This window comes from Astatotilapia calliptera, chromosome 4 (assembly GCF_964374335.1).
Source record: "Astatotilapia calliptera chromosome 4, fAstCal68.1, whole genome shotgun sequence".
In the NCBI taxonomy this organism is placed as follows: Eukaryota; Metazoa; Chordata; class Actinopteri; order Cichliformes; family Cichlidae; genus Astatotilapia; species Astatotilapia calliptera.
Genome location: NC_137425.1, coordinates 25675966 through 25693848, shown reverse-complemented (window position 1 = coordinate 25693848; position 17883 = coordinate 25675966).

Genomic DNA, 17883 nt, shown 5'->3' with positions numbered 1-17883 from the left:
ATGGCTTTGACGAAGATGTCCCTTTCTGAAGTAACCCCAAAAAGTTCCTGAAGTAACCAAATGGAATTTAACCAGTGACCTCTCACTTTGCAGGCGAATGTGTAAACCAGCGATGCCTGGAAAACACTAAAACTGTGCCAAAATGTCATTTTACATTCAAAATGGCGGACTTCCAGACTTCCTCTTTGGATTGGGTTCACTGAATCTGTGTGTAATAAATGTCATACATGTATTTCAAGCTGTAAATAAGTTGTTAGAAGTTCATTAAAATTTCTTAAGTGGTGCTGTAGATCCATTTCCGCAGTGCCAGTCACTTTTTAAAAAAAAGTACATTTTGACCTGATGTGAAGAATGCAAAAAATGTCATTAGTTTGGAAGCATGTTTGGTATATGATATACTTGCCTGACTAATAATAATTTATTATTACTATTACTACTGTTGTTGTTGTTGTACAATGGAGCCTTTCCCCTGTGAATGACCAGCTCCCAGCTAAAATGTGTATTTTGTGCCATTTATAAGGTCAGTGCTTTATCATACCTTAAACTGTGCAGGGTAAAAGCCTCAGTTGCTGGGAAAAGCACAGGTGTATTAGAGTTTTTCTGAATTGCTAAAACACTAAACCCCATTGTAAAAACTAAACTGTCAACTATGAAAACTCTTTCATCAAATCAGTCCCACTGTTGCCAAAATCTTAAACACTATTCAAAGCTCAGTCTCCCATTTAGCAAAACTCTAAACACAAAACACACTTAGCAGTGTGGTGCACCTGTTGTCGTGTGAAGGCTGTGTGCAGTAGTGATGTCTCCTGTGTGTCGAAGCTTTGAAGCGTGTGTCGGGTAATCTCGTGGTAGTTTTGTAAAGCGCGTATCGAGGCTTGCTTTGATTACGTATGCAGTGATGTTCGAGGCCTCGCGGGCAGTCCGTACCACGTGACTGATTCAGGAACTGGCTCGCCGGTTTGCACCAGATTCTAAATAAATTGGGCAGCAAAACACAGCTGATTCCCCGTCACATTGTGTTGTGGAATTGAATTACGTCCCAGTTACATACTTACTTGAACATTTCTCCTTCGATGGAACCAGCAAGGAAGAGAATATTTGTCTGACAACATTTAATCTCATCTCTCCTAATAAAGTATGCACACAGTAATAAATATCACAAATGATAAGTACCATAATATAAATCAACAACACCACAGATCTTATAATCTGATTTCTGTCTTTTAGTTTATTAAAAAGTGAAGCACCACACACTAGTTTGTGTCATTGTCCAGATGTACATAAGCATGATTACACAGTTACACAATCATACCAAAACTCTGTCCTGATAGTTTCCACTTTCTCTTTTGTATCAGACATACTGAGACAATATTCGGGATAAATAACCATGAAAACAATTTATTTATTAAGTTTAGAGGTTTACACATCACATCATTATAATCATTGAGCCTGTCTGACTTTAATCGTCCACTTGATGGCGGAGTAGAGCCAATGAATCGTCACAATGCTTCGAACCATGAGTCGACCAGTTGGATGGAAAGCTTCAGTTCATCACAAGGCTTCATCTCACCATCACTAATGAAAGCTCTTATAATTTGGCTGCTATTAGAGACCATTGATTTAGTCTCTCTTTGGTTACTACGTGGATCTTTTTTCAGACAAATTAATGAAAAAAATATAATAAATGGAAAAACAGAGTACAAATGTGGACAGTTAACTGGATATTACAGCGCGATTTCAGTGCATAAATACATAAATGCAGGTCTGAGACATAAGTGGTGCAATATTGATAGAGCTCACATGACTCCGTCCTGTTCGTATCCCAATGGATGTTCAGATGGCAGTATTTCACTGCTCAGACAGTTTTCTGAAGTAGAACATAATTACAAAGCTATCCCAGTGTCAGTACGCCTTACCTTTGCTTGTCCCTGACTCAGTCACTATGGATGTTGAATGTCCTCTGTGGACATTCAGGCAGATAACAAAAACATGGAAGAAAACTAAAATCAAGGGTGATTCAAATGCCATCACCATGAAGACAATGCCCATCTGCAAAGCCGAGACACCCATGGTGTTTTTCTTCCGCCTGGGTTCACTTCCAGTGTCAAAATCTCAGCTCATGAACACTGTGATCAATGACCGTCACAGCACCTTCTTCCATAGAAATTGTCCAGGTAGCACCAAATGTCGCCTGCTGATGGATGGTGTGGCAGAGATTGCCTGGTACTGCCCTGCTGGAAAACCCAATGACTCCTTCACAGACTGCACTGCCTTTTGTAATCTTCATGGTGATGCTCTGTCATTTGAAAAACAGCGTGAGATACTGATTGAAAAAGCTTCAGTCACTGTTGTTCTTGTGAGAACTCTGGAAAAAGGCCAGAAAGGTACTACAGTCATCTCAGACCTTTACAGGTCACCAAAGCCTCTCATTATTCTCATTGCTGATACTGATGGTAGTGCAGTTCAAGTCAAAGATGGAAAATACAAAGTGGGTCTGAAAGACAGAAGCCAGTCAGATGTTTCTGAAGAACTGAAATGTCATGATCCTGGGCCATGTTGGCCCAGTATTCTTAGTTTCATGTATTTTTGTATTTTGTTCCTTATTTAGGCCATGCTTCCTGGGCTGCCCTGTTACGTTGTTCCCTAAGTGTTTTCCCCTTGTGACTCTTACCCCTTGTGTGCCCCTCTGTGTATCTGTGAGCCCTCGTCTCTCCTTGTGTTTTATTCCATGTTTTCCCCAGCCCGTTATGTCTGTGTTCTCCCCGTGCTCTCTCTCCTCCTGTCTGAACCTCTGTACTTCCTGTTTTACTTTGCCCGTCTCCCGTCAGTGTTGCGTTCACTCCTGCCGTGTCTTGTTATGATTATCAGTGTCACCTGTGTTCCCCGTGTGCTCCCACTTCCCTCGTTAACCCTCTGTGTATTTATGTCTGCGTCTCCCTCAGTTCTGTGTCGCGTTCTCCCTCATGCTGTGTGTTTCTACCTGTAGCTCCCTGTGTGTTCTGTTAGAGTCTTCCCAGTTTAGATTTTGTATTCAGCAATAAAAGCTGCCATTTTGAGTTCAGTCCTGTCTCCAGTGAGTTTGCGTTTGGGTCCAATTCCTGCCGGCACACAGCCAGATCATGACAGAAGAACGCGACCTCGACATGGACCCAGCAACTCACAACCCCTCTGCTGAGCTCCGTGAGGATTTAATTTACACAGTGGAGTATCACTGTCAGGAGTGGGCAGCGCTGCCAGGGGAAGAATATCGGGAAACCATAGCCATCCGTTTACAGAGGATGGTGTCCGGACTCCCATGGCTATTCTGCGCGCTACACCCCCACATCCAGGACTTCCTTTTCTCCACCGTACGCATCCACCCGGAGCAGCCGCTCCAGTATGAAGAGTCGGAGGATGTTCAGCCCGGTCCGCTGGAGGATTCGCGGCCTGGCTTGTCTCCTCCCCCTTCTCGGCGAAAACGGCGTGCACGCCGCCGGCGTTCCCGAGCAGCGGAGCAGCTTTCTTCCTTTGGTGAGAGTGATCGTGTTTCTCACATTCCGCTCAAGCATTCGGCTCCCAGGCTTCCGGACATTGCACCCTCTTTGAGTAAGACTGTGCTTCCCTCCGTGGACTTTGTTAAGCCTGAATCTGTAGATTGTGACTCAGCAGAATTAAAGTGTCAGGGTTTTGAGGCAGTTAACTCAGTAGCATCTGTTTCCGTGCCTGTTGTTCCTCTGAGTGAATCCAGTGTCAATGAGCGAGCAAGTGATTCTTCTGTTCTGCCTAAACCTGGTAATATAGAGACAATTAGCCATGTAGCTACTCAGAGTGACTGTCTTACCTGCTCACCTGCTCTGTCACCAGAAATCCATGACAGTAACCAAATGGGCTCGGTTAAGTGTTGTGTTCCACGGTCTGACCATTTGAACTCTGTGCACCAGGCATTTAGCTCAGTCTCTGCAAAGAATGTTCAGGAAGCACCTCACGAAACGACTTTTTGTGTTGTTTCCTATGGGACTGCCACTCAAACCTGGGACGGTGCTGCACCTCAGCTGGTAAATGTAGATGGCAACGGAGCGCCACCTTCTCTCGTGCCTGCTAAGCAGGAGACTGTTTCTGTTTTTCCTCGTGGACTCTGTTATGTTTACATACACTGCTAAGATGGTGAAGGGTTGCTTTACAAGAGGGGACTGAATATGAACATATACTCAGTTACCAGTAGGGGGCTCTGTGACTAAGAATGATGGAAGGAGAGAAGAAGTGAAGTGTATGGGGAGATGTAAAATGGCAAACTACTGCTGAATATATACGTTCCATTACAAACCAAGCCGTCTCCGTTCTTCTGTCGAAACACCACAAATTGGCGACGAGGATGAGTGCATCAGTTCCGAGTCCACCGTTTTTCCTTCCACATGTGGGTGAGCCGCCGATTCCATTTACTACATGGCGGAAAATATTCGACAATTACATGCTAGTAATCAATGCCACGGGAGACGCATGGCCGGATGCTAGGAAACGCGCTGTTTTGCTACACTGCTTGGGCCCGGAGGGACAGCGGTTATTCTACACGTTACCGGAGCAAGGTGATACATATGCTGACGCCATGAGCACACTGGAGAAGCACTTTGTGCCGAAAGTGAATGTCGTGGCGTGCCGTCATACATTCAGACAGCGTATGCAACGAGCGGATGAGACTGTTTCTCAGTATGTGGTGGCTCTGAGAGCATTAGCTTCATCTTGTAACTTTGGACAAATGGAAAGTGAAATGATAAGAGATCAGTTGATTTCCAATGCTCATCTCAGCGCTGTGAAAGACAAACTGTTACTGGAGGATGAACTCACACTGGATAAGGCTCTAACTATTGCGAGCCAGGTAGAAGCAGCAGTCAAAAACGCTACTCTACTCTCCACACCCGGCTCGTGTCCGACCGCGCCTGTTCAGACAGTCGACGCGGCAAATTCCCACTCTCACCAGAGGAGAGGACCTCGCCCTGCTAAAGGCTGCACTCCAGACCAACGCAAATGGGGAGGTTCGAAGCAGCAGCAGCGGAAGTGCTTCAGGTGTGGTTCTCACAGGCACTTAGCTAATGATAAAAACTGCCCGGCTGCTTCTTCAAAATGCAACAACTGCGGGAAAAAGGGACATTTTGCCAAGGTGTGTAAGTCGTCAGTCAGTGAAGTGAGAGAAGTAGTGGTTCCAGAATTGGCAGTACTGTGCGTGCAAGATGCTAAAATGATGGCAGCTATTCAAGATAAGCTTACCTGCACTGTCGACATTGAAACTGTACAAGGTGGCTCTAAGACAGTAGAGCTGATAGTAGACACTGGAGCTTCTGTGTCTATTCTGCCAGAAACTATCTACAGACAGTATTTTGCAGACTGTTCACTGGTGCGACCTAAAGTCAAACTAGTTACTTATGCTAAAGATGAGTTGGCTGTGATGGGTTGTCTGCCTGCATCAGTTGCACTGCATGCACAGAATGAAAAAGTTCCTGCTTCCTTCTACATTGTCAAAGCTGGTTCCCCGCTATTAGGCCTCGACCTCATTAGAGCACTGAACGTCTGCATCATCGGAGGCAAAGTGGACCGCATTCAGGATGAAACTGCAGATGAGCCGGATTCGTCTAACCAGAAGTCTGCTGTGTACAATGTTGATCCTATTCCACCAGCTCAACTTGGATGTGTTAAAGGGTTCATCCATAAAGTACAGGTAAACAACAATGTGCGGCCTGTACGCCAAAAGCTGAGACGCCTGCCATTAAGTGTACGTACAGAGGTGTCAGCAGAACTCTCTCGCTTACTCAAAGCTGGCATAATTGAAAGGATCGATGCAGCTGAGTGGGTGAGTCCTCTGGTCGTGGCCCGGAAGCGCAAAAGGGAGTTGAGACTGTGTGTTGACCTTCGTGAACCCAATAAGAGCATTATTGCTGACTGCCATCCTCTTCCTCATATGGAGGATCTGTTTTCTGACTTGGCGGGTGCCACTCACTACAGCCAGATTGACCTCAGCTCAGCATACCACCAATTACCTTTGCATCCGGAGAGCCGCAAGCTGACTGCTTTCATCACTCATGAGGGACTGTTCCAGTTCACACGTGTCCCATTTGGCCTAGCATCAGCACCTTCGGCGTTCCAGAAAATGATGCAAACAGTCCTGAAAGATCTGCCTGGTGTTCGCAACTACTTGGATGACATCATCGTCTACGGAACATCAAAGGAGGTGCATGATACACGCCTGCAAGCTGTTCTCCAACATCTCAGAGATGTCGGCCTGCAGATTAATGCTGGGAAAAGTTCCTTCTGCCAGTCACACATCACATTCCTGGGCCATGTAATCTCAAAGGAAGGCCTACGTCCAAGCCAACATCACCTTACTGCTATTGCCGAGGCTCCTGCTCCAAAGGATATGGCTGCATTGCGCTCGTTCCTGGGTTTGTCATCCTGGTTCAGTAAATTTATTCCAGATTATGCTACACTGGTGGAACCACTGTGACAGTTGCTGAAAACAGACATGAAAGTTGAACTCCAGTGGAACGAGGCAGCGCATGAGAGCTTCAGTAACCTGAAAAAACTCCTTCTGGAAAGTCCCGCACTTGCCGTCTATGACCCTGACTTACCTGCTTTTATCACCACAGACGCATCAGACTATGGGCTACGCGCTGTGTTGACACAGTTACATCCAGATCAAGTGGAGCGGGTTGTGGCGTTCGCCTCCCGAACACTGTCTCCTGCTGAAAGAAAGTACTCCACCACAGAAAAGGAGGCGTTAGCCTGTGTCTGGGCGGTGGAAAGATGGTGTACATATGTATGGGGCCGCAGATTCACGCTTCGTACTGACCACCAAGCTCTTACTACCCTTCTCAGCACCAAAGGTATGAACAGAGCGGGCATGAGAATCGCACGATGGTCTGCAAGGCTGATGTGTTTTCAGTATGATGTGCAGTACCGTCCTGGTGTTCAGAATGTCATCGCAGACTGCCTCTCACGGGTTCCCCTGACGTACTCCAGCACTGACATTGATGCTGAAAAAGACCTTCTCTTGGAGATAGCTGAAGTTTCTCCTCTCTTGACAGCGACACCGTTGACGGATTTTAAAGCTGAATGTGAGGACTGCCCTGACCTTTCTCTGCTGCGACAGGTTATCCGCTCAGGCTGGCCTAAGGTGAAAAGGTCTCTCCCACCTGAGATACAGCCGTATTTCCTGGTGCGACATGAACTTGCTGTGAAATCACCGTTGGTTTTCCGGGGGACACGTCTGGTGGTCCCAAGGTCCCTGCGGGAAAAGGTGATATGCCTCGCACACGAAGGTCACCAGGGCATAGTTCGCACAAAGCAGCGACTCAGAGAGCTTTACTGGTGGCCATGCATGGATACTCAAGTCCATGCGATTCTGTCATCGTGCTCAGTCTGTCAATTGTGTGACAAAACGGCCAAAACTGCTCCTACTCCCTTACAGCCGGTTCAGTTTCCAGATGGTCCCTTTCAGCATGTGGCCGTTGACATTGTTGGACCTTTTGACCGCGGGTCGCAGGACTGCAGGTTTGCCATCACACTGGTCGATTACTTCAGCAAATGGCCAGAAGTAGCCTTTACTTCATCAGTTACTACAGACACTGTGATTAGGTTCTTGTCTTCAGTTTTTGCACGGGAGGGAAACCCTTGTGAGCTTACCACAGATAATGGACCACAATTCACTTCATCTGCCTTTGCTGATTTCCTGAAGGAAAGGGGCGTCAAGCACATCAGAACAAGTGTGTATCACCCTCAAGCGAACGGGTGTGTTGAAAGATTCAACAGAGTGCTGAAGGACTGTGTTCAGGCTGCACAGGTGTCCCAGAAGCTGTGGAAGCCCGCCGTGACAGAGATGCTACAGAATTACCGTGCTACAGCTCATGCAACAACTGGAGCAGCTCCGTTCCAGCTTCTCAGAGGGAGACCCATGAGAACAAAGCTAAATGTCCTGCCGTTTCCCAAAGACACAGGACAGTATGACCAATGCAGGGCCAGAGTCTCTCACCAGCAACGTAAGAGTAAACGCTACACTGATGCTAAGAGGGGGGCAAAACCTCCCCAGCTTGTGGTCGGTGACAGGGTGCGGATACGTAAACCTTTCCGAGTGGGGAAGGGAGAGAGACAGTTCACTGATCCACTGTCAGTGCAGCAACAGACTGGACTGAGCACCTTCATCTTGAGTGATGGAAAGAGATGGAATGCAGCCCGTCTCTCACTCTGCCGCGCAGAGAATGCTGAGCCGTTGCAGGCTGGTGACGAGGTTGAAAATAACACAAGAGAAACTCCTAAAAGACCTTCTGTTCCTAACAGACCGAGACAGTTACCAGCTTGAACCAAGGATTATGTAATGAAATGAGTTTAGAAAAAAGTGGGAAAATAACACGCTTGAGCTGTTGGATGCTAATGTTAGGTTCCATACTACTAGTTCTGAGGTCCAAGTATAATAGATGATTGATTTACTGTGGTTTACTGTGATTTATTTGTGAAGTGTTGTGGCTTAAGGTTGTTAAGTTACTACAGTAACCTTAACTGTACAAGTATTCATTATAAAGGACGATTTAGGCACCATAACAAGATGGGTATGTTAAGATCACAGGTATAGTTCAAACACCCAGTAATGTTATAAGTGAAATAGGTATTGAAAATGCTGTCTGGTTGCAAAGTTTACTACTGATAATGTTCTGTGCAAATAGTAATGTTACCATGCTAAATAGTAATACTGAGGTAGTAGAATTCTGTGAGAACGAGGAGAGATGTTATGTTTACATACACTGCTAAGATGGTGAAGGGTTGCTTTACAAGAGGGGACTGAATATGAACATATACTCAGTTACCAGTAGGGGGCTCTGTGACTAAGAATGATGGAAGGAGAGAAGAAGTGAAGTGTATGGGGAGATGTAAAATGGCGAACTACTGCTGAATATATACGTTCCATTACAAACCAAGCCGTCTCCGTTCTTCTGTCGAAACACCACAGACTCCTTGAAACTGTGTATTCAATGCCTGCTAAGGTTAAGAGCTGCAAGGTTTCATCTGCTATACATAGACTGGCAAAGGATTTTAGTTTGAGCACAGCAGAGCTGGTTGCACAGGTTTACTTTTCTGTTCCCCGGTCATGTCAGTTTAACTCTGTGCGCCATGCTTTTTGGCCAAGTTTCATGGACTCTGTGTGTACTACGTCTCGGGCTACATCCTGTACGACTGTGTGTAGTGTTGTTTCACATCCAGGTTATACAGACGCTGCTTGTGTGAGTTCTCCAGTACCTGTGACTGCTCCTAAACTCACTCCTTCTAAGACTGCTATCCTACACCAGACTCACCCACATACTGCTACCAGAATTGCAGCCCCGCAGAACTGTTGTAATCAGCTTGTACACTCTGAGGTTTTCCAGTCTGAGCTCAGCCACACACCACCACCATCATCAGCCCTAGATATAACAGTGCATGCTGAGGGCACAAACCATCTGAGACTGAGTGTTCTGTAACTGATGCTCCTTCTAGTGACTGTTTCATGTGCCAACCCGTTCTGTCTTTTGACATGTCCAGTGGGGCCCAGTCAGCTCCACAACCAGTGATTAATCATTCAGTTTCTCGAGTGAGCGGTAACAAGATGGTCGCTTCCTTTGTTAAGCTAGCCAAAGCTGTTCGCTACTCCTCTGAACCTGTTGCTGTGAAAACTGTTGTGGGTGTTACTTCGTCCCTGGACTGTGTGGCTCCCCATCCAGTTAGATCTGAGTCAGCCAGCCGAGTCGGTTCACCTATGGACTGTATGAAAATTGACTTTGTTTCCCAACCTGTGATTGTCCTTCCAGCCTCGATTCTGAAAAGACCTGTTTCTGGCGTTCTTCCTTCTCTGACCTGTGTTAGACAGCACACCGTTCCTCAAGAGACTGTTGTTGATGTCTGTTTTGAAACTGCTTCAGTGACTGTCCCTGAGCTAACCTCCTCCAGGACCGCTAGCACTAACCTGGAGAGTTTAATAGCAGTGGATTTCCTAGGACCTGCTTGCTTTAAGCCTAGGTCTCCTAAAACTGAGTTTGGCACCAATAACTTAGTTCACCCAGTGACTGTTACTGTTCCTGTGCTTCGCTCTCCACCTCCAGTTCCTCTACTCAGGGCAGCACGGGCCCAGCTTTCCCTTGCACCCGTATCAGCTCCTCGGGTGAGGGTGGCTGAGGTCCAGCTGGTCCCTGCTTCTGTCCCCAGCCTGGCAGAGGCTCCGTTCATCCCGGCACCCGTACCTGCTCCTCGGGTGGGGTTGATGGACACCCAGCCATTGCCTGCACCTGTTCCGGTTCCCCGGGTGAGGTCAGCCGTGACCCTGCCGACTCCTGCACCCGTCTCAGTTCCTCGGGTGGGAGCGGCAGAGGTCCCGCTAGCTCCTGCACCTACACCGGCCCCCAGGGTAAAGGCAGCCAGAGCCCAGCTCGTCCCTGCACCCATATCTGTTCCTCGGGTGGGGATGGCTGGTGTTCGGCCAGGCCTAGCACCTGTTCCTGTTCCCAGGAGGAGAGCAGCCAAGAGTCAGTCACCTGCTCAATCACAAGTTCAACTACCTGCTGACCCGCCATCACTGCAACCACCACTACAACTTGCATTTCTGTCCATAGCACAGTCATTAGCTCAGTTATCAGCCCAGTTCCCTGTTTGGTCACCAGCTCAGTCTCTAGTTCAGTTAGCTCAGTCACCAGCCGAGTTAATAGCTCAGCAACCCGTTCAGACACTGCCAACCTCAGCTGGAAGCCTTTGTGAGCTTTCTCCGCCAGCTGAGGACTGCGTGGTGCTGACAAACTTTGGACAGACTGTTTGCCCTGCACAGCCCCAGCCGTTGCATCCCAAGCCAACTGCGTGCCCTGTGCAGCTACAGTTAGCATCCCCTCAGCCAGAAGTCTCTGCACCCGCTGGCTCTGCATCTGTTCTCGCTGGGGGTTCAGGGGAACCTCTCCAGCCTCTCCTCGTCTCCGCTGGGGGTTCAGGGGAACCTCTCCAGCCTCTCCTCGTCTCCGCTGGCGGCTCTGGTCAGCCCGGCCAGCCTCTCCTCGTCTCCGCTGGCGGCTCTGGTCAGCCCGGCCAGCACCTCCTCGTCTCCGCTGGAGGGTCCGAGGGGCCCGTTCAGCCGTTGCCTGGTCCAGCCTCTGCATCAGCTGCACCCACGCCCGGTCCGGCCTCTGCATCAGCTGCACCCACGCCCGGTCCGGCCTCTGCATTGCCTTCAACGTCGCCTTCAACGTCGCCTGGTCCAGCGTCGGCCTCGGCCTCAGCTTCGCCTTCAGCTTCGCCTGGTCCGGCCACCGCTTTGGCTTCAGCTTCGCCTGGTCTGGCCCCCGCTTCGGCTTCGCCTGGTCCGGCCCCCGCATCCGTTCCAGCTCCGTCGCCTGTGGCTGCCACGCCGCCGTCTGGTCCTGTGCCCACCAAGCCTCAACCAGTACGCCCGACTCTCTGCTGCCGCCGCCGTCTTCCACACAGCCGGCCTCCGGACCCGCTCTGCTGCCACTGCCACTTTTCGCGTGGCCGGCCCCCGGAACAGCTGGACTGAACTTTTGTGCTGTCGCCCCCAGGTTAACCTTCCGACCTCTTTGAACATTGCTTCCATGTTTTGACCTGTTTTTGTGTATTTGTGGACTCAGTTTTGGTCTCATGCTCCTTGTCTTTTGTTTGGTTTCGTTCTCTCCGTCCTGGTCCCCCGCCTCCCGCCCTGGGTGGGTTGTTTTATGCTTTTCTTGTGTTTTGGTTCTTGGGTTTGGGCTGTCGGGAGCCAGCCCTTGAGGGGGGGGGGGGGGGGGGGGGTTATGTCATGATCCTGGGCCATGTTGGCCCAGTATTCTTAGTTTCATGTATTTTTGTATTTTGTTCCTTATTTAGGCCATGCTTCCTGGGCTGCCCTGTTACGTTGTTCCCTAAGTGTTTTCCCCTTGTGACTCTTACCCCTTGTGTGCCCCTCTGTGTATCTGTGAGCCCTCGTCTCTCCTTGTGTTTTATTCCATGTTTTCCCCAGCCCGTTATGTCTGTGTTCTCCCCGTGCTCTCTCTCCTCCTGTCTGAACCTCTGTACTTCCTGTTTTACTTTGCCCGTCTCCCGTCAGTGTTGCGTTCACTCCTGCCGTGTCTTGTTATGATTATTAGTGTCACCTGTGTTCCCCGTGTGCTCCCACTTCCCTCGTTAACCCTCTGTGTATTTATGTCTGCGTCTCCCTCAGTTCTGTGTCGCGTTCTCCCTCATGCTGTGTGTTTCTACCTGTAGCTCCCTGTGTGTTTTGTTAGAGTCTTCCCAGTTTAGATTTTGTAGAGTTTTTGTGTTCAGCAATAAAAGCTGCCATTTTGAGTTCAGTCCTGTCTCCAGTGAGTTTGCGTTTGGTTCCAATTCCTGCCGGCACACAGCCAGATCATGACATGAAAGGAATTATCAGAAAGATTTTATATGAACCTCATACATCCTTCCAGCTTGAATTCATGGCCAAAGTCCCTGGAGTCACAGTGGATGAAGATGATGAAGTCTGTCAAAAAGGGAAGTCTGCTGCACTGAAAACAGTTAAAATGCTTCAAGGGATGGGAATTTCAAAGAACAAAGATACATTTCTACCTTGTCAAGGCGATCTGTGGCATGAGTGGTGTAAAATAAATAAAGAGCTGTATCACCTTAAAGGAAACATTGAGAAGGAAAAAAGTCATAAGCAACAGCAACTGAATAAAATAAGACAAAATCAATGCAAAGCTTCATGTAGTGAACTGATGAAGTCATTCACAGAAAGCCTCTTGTCTTTGCCATCAAAACAGAAGGAGTACTTCCTGAAATGGACTCAGATCTTAATAGATGCCCTATCCACAGACATAGCTGGACTGGCCATCGCGCATACCGGGCAAATGCCTGGTATGTTTTTATGGGCCGATGGATTTTTTTTTTTTTTAGGAAGGGTATATATAATGAAAGGTGTTGGATTGGCCAATTGGTCATGATCGACTCTGGGCTGGACCAATTACAGGCCGGATGCACCCTCCCCCTTGTTTAGCAATCTCGTGATTTTCGCGCATTGCATGCCGGGAACTCGTGGCAAAACAATCCAAGTAGCGCATCAAATGCAAGCATTTGCAGCACCGCAAAACGTTCACTCTCCGGTTCCAATACCTTCTTGTTTTTTCTTTGCCGCACAAAAAAGGAATGTACAAAACAAAAGGAGAACAATGCCGGTCCGTACAAAGACAGACTCGACGAAAAGACAAAGAAAAGATACGAGGAAAAATCAAAGGAGTGAAAGGGTCAGACCCTTACGAGCACACAGAGTGGACAAAAGACGTTAGCGTGCTGCCCAACTTTCACCACGCTCAGATTTATAATTATACGGTTCTTGGAGTGAGTGCATACACTCATGAAGTTTAGTAACTTCAGGTCACTGCAACAAGCCCAGGTACAGTTTACCGATGATGGGTACAGGACCTTGAAATGCACCGTGAAAGACCATCGTACGAACAAAGGTAAGTTTACCAGTCTCACAAATCGTCGTCATAAATACACATTCGCTAACCGTTTATTAATAGGACCTTTGAGCTCAACGGTAATTAATTAGTAGTGGAAATAATCTCTGGTAGCATTACAGAAATGTAGCAGTGACAATAATATTGTATGTTGTAATCACACTGGACAATTAGTGATACAAAACAACTGTTTTATCCTGTGAATAAAAGTATATGTTTTTGTAAATGTACCATGGTAATAACAGAAGCGAAACACAATATTGTGTCAGGACAATTCACTATTTATGCACAATAAACAAAGGAGCATAGCGCAACAATTTCTGTTCAGCGCCAGACTTGCTTGTAACCTATATCACCAATTATGTTAAGAAAAATGACGTATTAACTACTACAAAACTCTGACCTTTGTGGGAATGCTTGGAGCAGACTAACATGTGAGCTGGAGTGTTCTGAGACGTTATATTTGGTATATCCAGACCATCCGTCGGCTCTTACTTCGGAAACATGGCTTAAAAAATTTCTCTTCAACGACGTAATCCGATAAAAAAAAAAAGATCTCTTTACCCGTCGGCTTCCCGTGGCTGTCATGCGACCGACTATTGCAGTTAATAATACAACAGCTTGTTGCCATTTTTTGGGTTTCTTTTTATCGCTGTGTAACTGAGTTCAATTGAAAGCCTGCGTGCGCTAGTACCGCTTGCCACAAGTTCCCAGAATCCTTTGCGGTTTTACCCCTGAATGACATCACATTTTCAATCTTTATCCTGGTGGGCCGGTCTCTAGTCAAAATGCCCGGGCCGATTTTTTGTCCCAGTCCAGCCTTGTCCACAGATGATCTCTCTTCAATTCTCCAAAGCTATGATGAAAAGTGGACTGAGGTCTTGACTCTGAAAAAGGAACCCCACAAATCTGATCTGTTAGCAAGCAAACAAACAGAGCTTGAACAAATCTCCAAAACACTGCAGTCTGCAACCTTTTGCCTGGAGCACATCTTCAGAGAAATGGGACAGATCTATGAAGCCCATAGAGCAGTACAAACACAGAATAAACTGACTTCCTGGTCTAAATATCCAAAGTTGGCTGCAGATCTGATGATTTCAGGACACCCAGTGGAGCTGATGGATGGTGATGGAGGTCATGTGCCTCTAACATGGATCTGTAGTTTTTTAGATGAAGTCATCAAGAAACTAGTGTTAAGGTTCAAAAATTGAGGAAGGAGAGTACAAACCACCATGGTCCAGAAGCTCTTGGTCAAACAATGATTTTAATGACTACACACGTCTGGGAAGAACAGGAATTGGTCTTCGACTTAATCAAAGCATAAACAGATATTTTATACCGTCAGGGTTTGATTTACTGACGCCCCCTTCATGCGTCACAGACAGGATATATACACATACGTCAATATCAAAACCACAACGACTTTTGACACAATTTAAAAGAACAATTGTCTTCTATCTTCATAACAGGTGCTTCCTGTCACTGCCGGATGCTCGCTTGTCATCTTGACACCTCAGCAGCAGTTCTGCTACAAACTGCTCTTTTTGCAACCCCAAGCAAAACATAATTAAACTTTCACCTATAAATGATTCTCTCTAACTAAGTGTGTGTGTGTCTGTGTGCTAACCACAATTGCACCCTGTTTCACCTCGCCGACTAGCTCCTGACCCCTAACCAGACAGAGAGACAGAAGCCACCCTCAGATATGTAATAACCGAACTGAAACTTTAGATATGTCATCTACTAAATAAATGTTTTAATCAAGAACCCCTACTAAAAGCTTAATACAAGAATATGAACATATAAAAGATATTAAAATGAACTGTTGTGTAAGCATGTATTGCAATTCCTTCTATGTTCTAGTTTTCCCTCAGCATGGATCATCTAGACACTCTCACTAGTGAAGCTTTAGACCATTAATGAACCTGAACATCAACTCAAATAAGCACAGATATGCATTGTGTATAAAATAGTTAGAACTGCACCTGGAATACAAAGTTAACATTATCATAAACATCTTAAGGCCATCTTAAAGCTATCTGTTACATTGTTAAAGCAATGATCAATTTGAATAACCTAGTAATTCAAATGGCCTCGTCTGGCCTAAACTACAGATTATATTATTAATGCAATGGTAATAATGATGATTATTTAACAATAGCAGTAAAATAATTTCCCTGCTCCACACTCCCTCTCTCGACCTCTGGAACACCAGAGGTCGCAATACATTGTGTCCTCGCTCAGCAAATCAGACAACCTCATGTCATCTAATTGGTCCAGTAATAAACACCCGCTCCCATTCGAGAACACTCCATGTGTAAGCTTAGGTTTTCTCGGTCCCTCTCTGGTGGTCTCGGACCTCCCTGTGGTCGTCGAGATCTTCTGCAAAGGAAACAAAACACCTTTTCCTGCACCTCCCTAACTTATCCTATCTGGGACTCTTTAATCAAAAGCCTGATCCTAATTATCTTCTTAACTTATTGACTTGTATTTATATATTCTTCAACGTTACTCATCACTTTGAAACCCTTTAAGCGCTGGTTTCACGTCCGGTTGCTCGCTCTATTTTTCCCTTATCTGATCATCAACATCCTGTGCACAAATTGTCGCTGCTGCAAGTTCCTCTACTCTAATCTTAAGTCACCTTTTTAACAAGAAAATCATCGTAAGCGCCTATTCTACTAAAAGATCCAAAAGAAAACAACCACTTTAATCAATTAAGTTTAAGCATATAAGCAATTACTCCTGTATACATTTCATCATAGCTAAATGCTGCCTAAAAACAACTCCTATGTGTTAACTTCATTTTAACCTCACATTTCCTATGTTATAACCCGTTTTTGGTATAGCCTTTTTATTTCATTTGCTCCTTTTAATTTAACAATACCTTCTATGTAATATCTGTATGTGTAAGCCTACATTATAACCACTTCTTCTAAAGATCAAAAAAGAAATCAAACCTGTTCTCCTCCTTCAACCCTCACTAATTTTCCCCTAAGATTTATTCACAGCTTTGAAAAACCGGCATTGTATCTTCTAAACAGGATTCAGTTCTTTAATCCTTTAACCTTAACATAAAAATAACAGTTTCAGTTTTACCATACCCAAATGACCAAAAACCCCAAAAGTTCCTGAAATAATCCTAAATTATTAAACCCTAAATTCCCCCTTTTATTTTTTGACACATTTCATGTGTCAAAAATACTATACATCCACAATACTATACAAAACTTAAAATGCTCAGTTTTCCCCACTCATGATCCAATCTATGTCATAAAAATAAACTTAAAACAGAACAATTATCAGTCATGTGTTCCTCCAATTAATGGTAACTGAGTCATAACCGAAAATGTTTCCCCTTTAACATTTGGCATTCTCCCAACAATATACTATAATCCCATAATCTAACCCCAGTCAACAAAACAGAAATTTTCTCTGGTAGAAGCCAATTGTTTGTCCACATTTATTCATTCCCCCACCTTCATCCAGTCACACACATTCACATTCAGTCACACCATATATTTGCTAATAGTGGAGCTTCAGATCAGATTCTCCACCCTCAGCAAAATGAGCTCATTTTTTATTTTCCATAGGAAAATATTTCTTTATGCTTTTGGACTGGATTGAATCGCTACAATCCTTTTTACAGGGACTTACGACCTGATTAGTCCCCACAGGTAGCTTTCTCCTCAGCCAGTTGTAATCTGGAAAGCCCCCCTTACATTTGCTCTCCCCGAGAATTTTCAGCGCTGTTGCAGGCCTGCTTAGAACAGAAATGAGAAAAAATAGAGCTGATTATTAGCTCACAAAACACAAAACAAAATCACTTGACCGGTTTTCTTTAAGTGCACTGTTACAAATAATGGGCCAATTCTTAGACATGTCCATGTTTCCTAAAACTCCCTCTATTAAAAACAAAAACAACAACAACCCTAACCTAACTGACAGAATCAACCCATCACCCCAACAACATCAACAACCTTAAGCACACAAGTTTTGCCACCACATAATTTCACCTCCTCAATACACCGAAAGTCTCATTAAAACCACACAATTTGCACATAAAAATCACCCCCTTTATGCACTTCAACATACTTGGATTCAACATAAAACACAACCCCCCTTACAACAACATATCACTAAACTATAAATTTCCTACCCCAATCTGCACTTCTCTTCTCTCTGCTATGCTTCCTCTTCTGAAAGCCACTTCCTCAGTCACACACACACACACAGGAAGTTCCTTCGTCACCACTCACTCCAGCTAATTTGCATACTGAGTCATCTCTCAATGAGTTGCTGTAACAACAGAAACATATGTATAAACATTACCACCTTTTTAAATTATTTTATTTCTTTCTACAGTTATCACTGGTTTTGATCACTCAGTACGAGAGAGCACTCCTAAGTCACTCTTTTAAAA